Here is a 10,650-nt window from a genome sequence, read left to right as displayed (position 1 = left end):
ACTGTGCTGTGTGCTTTGTACCTCAGAAGTGGAATAGTTTCCAGGTGGTAGACCAGTGACGGAGTGAGGTCCTGATCTGGTAGGAGAGTTGTGTTCTGGTGAGTGCTAAGGTACTTACCTCTGCCAACTAGAGACCCCCAGTTCTAACATTGGTGGAGTAGAGGTAGGATGGGGCATTCTTGCCGTGACCTCTAGTCAGCCTGAGGGTGTGGAACCTAGGTTGTTGGATCAGTGGTAGTTGTAGCTACCCTGAGAGAGAGAGAGTGGAGATTGGCTATTGTGTGCCAGGGGTTACTGCCCCCCACTCTGTGGATTGGTTAGGACCTGTGATATTTGGATGGCCTAGGGCCTAGTCCTGGCTGTGGATGACCAGGGTGTACCAGTGGGGTATCCTAGTTGTGCCAGAGAGCTGTTGTTGAGGGAAATCTATGTGGGTTCCGAGTGGCGAAAAACTGGACGGTGTCCCTGCCGTGCAGGCCCGTGTCCGTGGTTTTGTCGCCCAAAGCATTGAAGACCATCAGTGTAGTGATTGGTCTACCCTGCGTTTTGGCTGGAAGGGGGATGTGTTGGATCCGGTCCTTTGGGCAGGTTCACCCCGTGACTTTTTTGCTTTTTCCTAGCCTGTTTCTGGAACCTGGATTGGTGATTTTAGGCCTCTGCGCACTTTTTCACTGTGGTACAGTGTAAAGTGCGTGTGCTCTCTGTGTATGGATGGTGAGTGACCTGCCCTCCCATAGGAATGAATGGGGAATATGTATGCCCATGGTAGATTCCTGATGCATGGGGAGTGCAGGGTCGAGTTTGATATGTGTGAACTCGTGAGAATGAATGCTGCAGAATGGTGTATGCGGCATGGCTGTGTCTAGTCTAGAAGCGCCACTTTTAGAAGTTGGCATAATTGTGTAGTGAGTCTGCTGGCACGTGATTGGCTGATGAGCCTGGCCTGCTGGTAGATGGACTGTCTGGTGAGTAGGACGGGGTCTGCAGGGCCCTGGAGGAGGGGGTCTGAGTCAGCCGTAGATGAAAGGCCCCCATCTGCTGTCAGGGATGGGAGGAAAGAGCGTCTGGTGGAACCAGGCTGTGCCTGTCGGCCCACCCCTGATGGCTCTCCCTCCTGATGGCCCACTGTCACCTCTGACCTGAGGCTGACAGGAGAGGGAAACCAGATACACCCAGGGCTTAGGGGCTCGCTTACACAAAGACTTCAAAGCCTTTTCTGTGTATAAGAAGGGGCTGTGTTCCCTTCCAAGTTGTTCTTGTCTTGTTCTGTTGCTGACGGGAATCTACCCGGGGCGGGCGCTGCCCAGCCCCTGGAGGCTGATGGACTGCTGGGGGACTCCTTCTGACTGTCCCCTCGCCTGCTGCATTGCTTGGAAGACTTTGCTGGTCCATAGCGCTTAGGAGCGCTTTATTTTGCCTTTCCTAGCGCCTGGGAGCGCTTTGCCAATTTTTCTAGCGCTTTGGAGCGCTTTATTGCCCCAAGCGCTGGAGAGCGCTTTATTTGTCTTCACAGCGCTACTTGGCCCCAAGCGCTTAATAGCACTTCAACTTTTATGGGGTGCTGGTTGTATCGAGGGTGCCACCCCTCGGATCGTGGTTCCCCGCCTGCCTGCCTAAAAAGCAGGGCCGCTGCGCTGCCCGCAGCGACCCGGAAGTGGTCGGCCGGCCGGCCAATCTCAGCGCGGCCGGCCGGAAGTCCCGCAGTCGGCGTGGAGGGGAAAGGAAGGCGCGGGAGATGGCGGCGGTGGACGGGGCTCCTCTCGGCTGAGGGAGCCCCAGGGAGACGAGGCGGCCGGTTGGCAGGGCTCCCGTGTGCCGAGGGAGCCCTGCAGAGACAGGAAGTCCGGTCGGCTGAGGAGAGGAGCCGAGAGAGCAGCGCCGGCAAAGGAGAGCCCAGCGGAGGAAGCCGCGTGTGAGGCAGAGCCCCCTCGACCAGCCCGGTGAGTGTTTGAAGGGCTGGGGGTAGGCGGGGAGCTCTGCGGATGGCCGTGCCTGATCGAGGCAGCGGGCCGCTCCTCTCTGCTTCCCGCGATGTGTTGAGAGCCCCGTAGGCTCTCTCGATGGCCCGTGTCCTGCCCTCTATCCCGGGGGGCCTAGTTGGTGGAGCAGGGCGGCCCCGGTTGGCAGCGGCCGCCCCAACGATATCTAGAGCCCCGAGAGGCTCAAGGGGCCTCATCTTGTGTGTTTTGAGCCCAGAGAGGCTCGGGGGCCAGGTGCTTGATGTCGAGCCCCCGAGGGAGGGCTCCAACGACCCCTTAATTGTGATTAGAGCCCAGTGAGGCTCTTGGGGGGGACACCAGTGTTTGTAGAGCCTGTGTGGCTCCAACGTGGACCTAGGTGTTGGTAGAGCCTGTGTGGCTCCAGCATGGCGCAGTGGGCGCCTGAGGGCCAGTGAGGGCCCCGGCACAGTTTTGAATCTCCAGCTGCCCAGCAATTAGTGGGCAGCTGCACCGTTTAGGTGCAATTTCAGGAGAGAGTCCCTGTGTGGGACAGCGAGGGCACAGTGGTGCCAGGCCTTCCCAGCTGCGCAGCACTTAGTGCCAGCTGCAGCGTTTAGGCCCTTGTGAGTGTTCCCAGGGGCCCAGCAAGTAGTGGGCCCCTGCATCATTTAGGCTCTGACATTGAGACTCAGGGCGTTCTAGCCCCAACAAGGCCAGTTGGCCTAGGGACTGCCACAGATGGTGGCTTATGTAGGTCTTGCACAATTGTATGGTTATTTGCACCTCTGAATGTGATTTCTTGCATCATGTCTTATTCCTGCACCTCTGAATGTTTTTAGACATCATGTGACGTTTGCGCTACTGTATTATTCTGGTACCTCTGAATGTATTTTTATTTCATCATGTGCTTTATTCTTAACACCGCTGAATGTGTAGGTTTATGCATTATGTGTTTTTCTTTACTACTCCTCTGAATGTATATTTATGCATCATGGGTAATGTGTTCTTTCTTAGACCCCTAAATGCTGAGTGATACTTAGGGGGTTGTTCTTTTTAGTACAGGTGGTCCTAGTGAGGTCCTGGTCCCCTGCGTGACAGTCTCCTACGGGTTTAGGGTTGCGTAGGTGGTACTTACCTGTTCCCAGTAGTTACTGGATGTGATCGATAACTGTTACTTTGTGTTACAGTGAAGTTTATATACTTTTATTCTAATTTCTGACAAGTATTTCTATATCTGCAAAGTGTTGATTCTGACTGTGGCCCATGTGGCCCTGTCTTGTAAATAATCCCTTGTGAATATTGCCGTGCCAGTTGGCACAATGTACATGTGTGATTTCTGTCTGATATGCTTTGACAATACAAAAGTTATTTTAATATAACCTTGTGTGGAGTCTCTTTTGTGGTGTACCTAGTATGTTGTCGCTGTTGTGCGCTGAAGCAAATGCTTTACACATCGCCTCCTAGTTTAGCCTAGACTGCTCGTGCCAAGCTACCTCGAGGGTGAGCAGGGGTTATCTTGGCGTGTGACTTCCTTGCCCTGACTAGAATGGTGGTTTCTGCCTGGCTTTGGCATCAGCCTTAGCCTACCAGAAATAGCCAGTTCTAACAAGGGCACATTTACAAACATTCTCCTGCATAGAGCAATAGGCTAGGCATTTAATTGCCCTGATTTCAAGCACTAACTTGCTCGTACTCCCCAAGTACCTATGTGTTGTTGAATCATAATCTTTTTAAAGCGGTTGGAAAGGCTTAAGTGTCCAAATTTGTTTCTTTAACTTTGGCCACTCTATTCTGTCTGTTGAATGCAGTGTCAAATCCACTCTTACCACATAGTGAAGTGAGGGCAGGAGATTTCTGTGTGCTCAGTCCCGCGAGCTACAAAGAGTGTGTTTTGTAAATATTTCCACAGCAGTACCGAGGAGCATGGTTTTGTGATCGCTAGGGAGGTTTTTTCGCGCTGTCTTATACGCTGGTCTTGTTATACTGCCCTGCCAAGCGTTTGGGACTTTAATCTTTTTTGTAGGCAGTTGAAAAGAGAGATGAGTTTCTAGCCCATAAATTCGACTTTTTCTGCATTACGTAGCATGAAATGGTTTATCTGGTTTTCGGGCTGTATGATGAAGTGACAGGTTTTGATAGATTGTATCTAAATAAAAGGTAGCTGAGGCCGAAGTCAACTCTCGCTTTTTGTTGTATAGTATTCATGCTGATATATACTATTGACCTATCCATTTAACCTGCACACACCACCGGCAGAGGGCCACTTGAAACCGGATTTCTCCTGGTGCTTTAAGAAGAGTTTTGCTTTGAGTGCTCCTGTTAAGCTATTGGACATTGATTGACAGGTACCGTGTGGGCTGTGAGAGCTGTGTGGGCTGTGAGAGCTGTGTGGGCTGTGAGAGCTGTGTGGGCTGTGAGATCTGTGTGGGCTGTGAGAGCTGTGTGGGCTGTGAGAGCTGTGTGGGCTGTGAGATCTGTGTGGGCTGTGAGATCTGTGTGGGCTGTGAGATCTGTGTGGGTTGTGAGATCTGTGTGGGCTGCGAGAGCTGTGTGGGCTGTGTGAGCTGTGTGGGCTGTGTGGGCTGTGTGGGCTGTGTGGGCTGTGTGAGCTGTGTGGGCTGTGTGAGCTGTGTGAGCTGTGTGGGCTGTGTGGGCTGTGTGAGCTGTGTGGGCTGAGAGAGCTGTTGGCATTGTAAATAACAATGCCATTTATTTATAAGTAAAAAAAAAAAAAAGAAATGTCATGAGCAATGCCAATAGTTCTAACTTTTCCAAAGGCGAAACCATTGCATTGTAAATGCTTGTCTCTACTGGCTGCCTCCTCTGCTTGGCTGGCAAGGTTATTCAAGTGCGCTTGCTTGTCTGCCCTTGTCATTCTTTAGACTTCTAAGTTTGCTTCCACATACTGTTGATTGTACACCTCCTGTAGCCTCTCAGATACAACCTCCATGAGTTTCTTTTTGGGATTTTTTTTATTGGTTAGGATAATCAATCTGTGTCGGAGAGTACCCCCTGTGGCATGGTTTCCCCCTACTTTTTTGCCTGACTCTGATGCATCTTGACTGAATGTGCACTAAGTTCCTGCTAAACAGGTTCCCAGTGCCTGAGTTCTTTCCCAAAACTGTACCCACATATAAGTCTCTTGTAAAAGGTACCCCAGGTATCAAAGGCATTGTGACCAGAGAGTGTCTCTAAGGGCTGCAGCATGTAGTGTGTCACCCTAAGAGACCCCATCACCAAACACATGCACACTGCCATTGTAGCCTTCGTGTTTTGGTACAGAGAAAAGTGAAGAATTCGACCTGGCACAAATCCCTGTGTCAATTAATATTGGGTGGATGCACAGCTCAAAGGTTGGTTCAATGTCTCACCAAAATTTAGAAGGGGTTCTGGTGCACCAGAAGGGTGACGTCGAGGGTCCCACGACGTCTATACAATAGTGGAATAGTGAGACTAGACAGAGTCTGGAATCATCCCCTGTGGGCACACATTAGATCGTCTTCTAAGTAAAGAAGACTTCCTTAGCAATTTTTCTCAAATGTTCATTTTATTTGAAATGGACATTGCCTGATGTTATCAAATTGTTTGGAAAAAGATAAAAAACTACTAATATGATTTGAAAGACAACTTCAAATAAAATGAACATTTGAGAAAAATTGCTAAGGAAGTCTTCTTTACTTAGAAGACGATCTAATGTGTGCCCACAGGGGATGATTCCAGACTCTGTCTAGTCTCACTATTCCACACATCCCTGTGTGCCAGGCCTACCAGCACTGCAAGAGGCATAGGTAAGTCACCCCTACAGCAGGCCTTATAGCTCTAAGGGAGGGTGCACTATACCTCTTGTGAGGGCATAACTGCATGAGCAGATTTGCCCCTATAGTGTCTAAGTCCATTCTTAGATATTATAAGTGCACAGTGAAGCATTACCAAGTACATGGGTTGGGAGCTTGTCACTACGAGTTCCACAGCTCCATGATGGCTTCACCGAATTCCAAGATGTTTGGTACCTAACATCTGAGATTAATGAGCCCACACTGATGCCAGTGCTGGATTTGTTAATAAATGCATTCAGAGGGCACCTCAGAGGAGCCCCCTGAAAACCTAGCAACCCACTAGTGTGTGCCTAACTGGTCAGCACCAGCCTGCCACTTCTAGACATGTTTGTGACTCCTTGTGGTGGGAGTCTTTTGCTCTCATGGGTCAGAAACAAATACTGCTCTGTGTGGAGGTGCCTCAAATCTACCCCCAAGCAGGAACAGCATTTAAAGGCGGTGAGACTCAAAGGCTTCCTGTCCTTTGTCATGCTGACCAGGGCCTCTCCAGCTAGTGGCAAAGCCCGCCCCCCACGATTGGCAGCAAGGTTGGCGGGAAAATTATTAAGCAGGAGAAGTGTGTCCCCTCTCAGCCATGGCAACCCCTAAGGTGCACTGAGCTGAGTGACCCCCTCCTTTCAAAATCCCCACACATTGGTTTAGAGGATTCTAGCCAATAGGATGAGGGGTATGCCCCCTCCCCAGAGGGTGTGGACATACAAACGGTGTAGACACCATAAATAGAGATAGTCCATTGACGACTCCCTTCTAACCCCTGTAGTGCCCCTAAATTGATTATTCAGGGGCACCATTGACCCTTAATCCTCAGATTACTGATGACCTACAAAGGACAAAGAAGAGCCATGCAGCAGCGAAGACTGAAGACGTCAACTGATCTGGCCCCAGGCCTACCGGCCTGTCTGCAGCCCTCAAAGACCCTGCTAAAGAAGCACGACTCATCGCACAGTCCAGCGAACTCCAGGACCCTGGAAGGACTGTCTGCTTTCTAAAATGACTACTAATCTCTTGTTGACAGTAGACCTGTCCAGAAGAAAAACGACTTTAAAAACAAAGTGCTCTGCCAGTGGAACTGCAAAACCAACCACCTCTGCACCCGATGACCACGGCCTGAGTCCAAGTGGCCCACCCAGGTATCAAAGGCATTGTGACCAGAGAGTGTCTCTAAGGGCTGCAGCATGTAGTGTGTCACCCTAAGAGATCCCCTCACCAAACACATGCACACTGCCATTGTAGCCTTCGTGTTTTAGTACAGAGAAAAGTGAAGAATTCGACCTGGCACAAATCCCTGTGTTTGACCTGGCACACATCCCTGTGTGCCAGGCCTACCAGCACTGCAAGAGGCATAGGTAAGTCACCCCTACAGCAGGCCCTAGTGATCCTGAGCAAAAGTCCCTTGTGGATTGACCCCTGCCGGCCTCCACATTGACGCCTGCAGCCTCTACCCAAAGACCCCCCCCTCAACTGCCTTGGGGAGAATTACCAATTGTGTTCAGAAGCTCTAGCCCACCCCAACTTACCTGTACAGCTGTAGGTTTCTTTCGTCAAGCCTCCTGGCCTGAGCCTGCAGCCTTTTTCCGACTTCAAGAGCCTCCATTTGTTTGCATTGGTCGCCCAACGCTGTGTTGGCACCCTGCACCCGGCCGTCCCTGTGCCGCTGAGAGTGTACGTTGGCAGCATCCTTGTAGCCCCCCTGAGCTTACCTTAACCCCTGAAGACTGGGTTACCAAACCGTTCTACTTACGTGTAAGTAGTACCCATTCGATTGCCCTTTCTCCATTGGGTAACATTGGCACCCAGATCCTGAATTTGACCTCTGCACCAAGCTGCCCCTGTGCCGGTGGTGGTGCAGTGAGGTCACTTACCTGAACCTCACCTCGTACTGATTCTTTATCCAAAAGCTCAATATCGTAAATCGTTTACTTACCTATATATTGCTGATTGTGTTTCCTCCCATAGGATAACATTGTACTGTGACATTGCAAAATGTATTATACTCCAACAAAGTATCTTTGATTCTATAAAATAAATACACTAAAAGTAATATTTTTAAATACCATTGGTCTCGGACTTAGTCATTGAGTGTGTTTAATAATTTCTTGCCTGTGTGTGTACAACAAATACTTAATACTGTCCTCTGATAAGACTAACTGCTCGCCCAAACTACCACGAAATAGAGCATTAGTATTATCTACTTTAGCCTCTGTAAAGCCTCTAGGTATCCACTGGACTCAGTGCACACTATACCTTACTTTGGTACAGTATATAGAGAGCCAGCTTCCTGCACCCTGTAAGTGAGCTAATTCACTTTTTGTGGGTGAGGTTTTTATGCGAGTGAAAAGTCGTTTTTTTGATCCAATCCTTGAACTCGATTCTCTTTGGAAGTTGATTTATTTTATTTCAACAATCTTTTGAAGTTAAGTGGTGGCTCTTCTGCACGCAAAGTCGTCCAACTTGTATAAGCTACTGTAGAAAACTGGGGTTTTGCTGCACTAGTCCCCAAGCGTTTTGCCTGGTATTTGATGCAACTTTGACTGAAGTGCACTGAGTTCCTGCTAACCAGGTCCCCAGAGCCAGTGTTCACTCCCCACAACAAGACAACTGGTTAATTGATCCCCAAGTGACCAGGCCTTTAACACACCTTCAAGTCCCTAGTAAGTGGTACCTCGGGTACCTAGGGCATAGGTACCAAAAAGGGTACCTAAGAGCTGCAGCATATCTTGTGCCACTCTTAAGGGATCCAGCACAAAACTCACAGGCAGTGTGACAAGGTGCTTCAAAAAGTGAATACACGACAGGAAGGCTGGTAAATCAGCATATCAAGGTTGGAGACTTCAAAGGCCTCTGACGCATTTGATATGAGACCTAAGGCTTCCCCAGCTAGGTGAAATGCTACCCCTGCCCTGGGCCCATCTGGCACCAGGACAGGTGGGAAAATTAGCTATGCAGGAGGCTTCTTGCGCTGCCTGGCTGGGCACACCTCTAGCGTGACCAACTTTAAGTGAACACGAAATTAGGAATTTCCCCCCCATCTTGTGCGCGGTGGAATTAGGAATTCTGGGACAGGGTGATGCCCACTCACCAAAGGAAGTGGTCATCTAAGGGGTGTAGTGCCCCAGGGGTAAGTAGCCCATTGGCTACTACCCCTCATTCCCCTTAACACTCCTAAATAGAGTATTTAGGAGACCTCCTGATACCAGGTCTTCAGATTTAGACAGACAAAAAGAAGATGTGAACAAAGAATAAGACTGCTGACCCGGGAACTGAGGAGCACGACTGACTTGGTGCCAACCCTGCCAGCCTGTTACTGCAACCGACCCTCGTGGAGCAACCAACTCGTCGTGCTGCTGTGGAGACTCCAAGAACCCCAGATACATGCCAGTGCTTTGTCAAGCGCCAAAGAAACCCCCTTGGAGCAGAGGAGCTACTCCCCTGCAGCCGCAGGCACCAAAGAAGCAACGCCCGGTACACAGACCTACCGCCTTCAGCAGCCACCCAGGAAGAGCTAGCAGTGCTCCTACAGGTCAGATCTGTCCTCTGCCAGGACTGACCAGAGCCGCACAACACCAATACCTGGAGTAATGGAAACCATGCAGCAACCAAGGCTTGTTGTGTCCAGTCTGGACACTAATGGTGAGGAAGAACGACCTGCACGTCAGGGACAGTGAGATACACATCGAGAGTGGCCCAGCTGTCCTGTTTTCCCCTCTGCAGCAGAAACAAGGAAAGTGAGTCTGCGACTGCTGCCACCCGATGTCTCAAAGTACCTCTACACCTGCGCCTCAGAGCCCGAGTCCAAGGGAGGTGACTATATCAACGGGATCCCAGGAGCCACAAGAGTCGAGCCCATCCTTGGGTCTGGCCGGACTGGACTTTCAGTTGCTCCCTGCAGCTTCTTTCTGCAGGCCCCCTCCAACCGAAAGAGACTCTAGCACCGGACCTGATGACAAAAGACACCACTGCACCTGAGCCCCACAGCCAGAGGAGAAGTGGAACAAAGTTGTCCCCATGTGCCTGAGCATTTAAAGGGTCGAGCTCCCCTGTGGCTCTCCCAGACCGTGGACCGTTCCCCACTGAAGAGAATGGGACACCCTTTGCTGTGACACACCTCTGAACCCAGACGTCCCAGAGCCTCCAGAGGTGACCTGTTGATGTGGCTTTGGACCTAGCCCTGTACTCACCTTAAGTCTTGGAGAACAGTTCCGTAAGTCACTCTCAAGTGTCTGAATGTATTATATGTTTTACCCTCAATATGATGACATTAATGCTCACAAAAATTGCAGTCAACTTTTGAAAACTGTAAAAATTAATAACTTGAAAAGTACTTACCTGATTCCAATGATCTTGGTATCTAAATTCATATACAAATATGTATTATTTTTATAAACTGGTGTGGGATTTCTTTATTGAATGTGTGTCGTATTTACTGCCTTCGTGTATGCAATAAATGCTTAGCACTGCCATATGATATGCCTAATTGCTCGCCCACACTAACACAAAAGAGAGCATTTGGGTTGCCATTTGTGCCTCTGTAATTCCTTAGAGGTTTGCCTGGACTCTTTACACAGTGTACCTCTTTTTGGTCCACTATATAAAGACCTAGTTTCGTACAGTTAGTAGTTCTGTGGTTTTTGATTTTGGCTTGGAGGTTGATTTGAGGTCATCTTTTACGAGCACTCCTCTTTCAAAGTTGAGTAGCAGACTATTTATCCAAACTTAATTATATTCTTTAAGTTGAGTCGAAGCCCTGTGTTACACCCTTACCATTTTACTTTGTCTTTGACACGCTTATTGTGTGGGTCATAATCCCCTTTACTAAGTTGATCTGTGGCTCTCCCTAACTTGAATTCAATCATCTATGAAGTATGGTCATGCCG

The sequence above is a fragment of the Lissotriton helveticus genome, chromosome 5_1, assembly GCF_964261635.1.
Source record: "Lissotriton helveticus chromosome 5_1, aLisHel1.1, whole genome shotgun sequence".
Classification (NCBI taxonomy): domain Eukaryota; kingdom Metazoa; phylum Chordata; class Amphibia; order Caudata; family Salamandridae; genus Lissotriton; species Lissotriton helveticus.
This window is presented reverse-complemented; position numbering follows the sequence as displayed.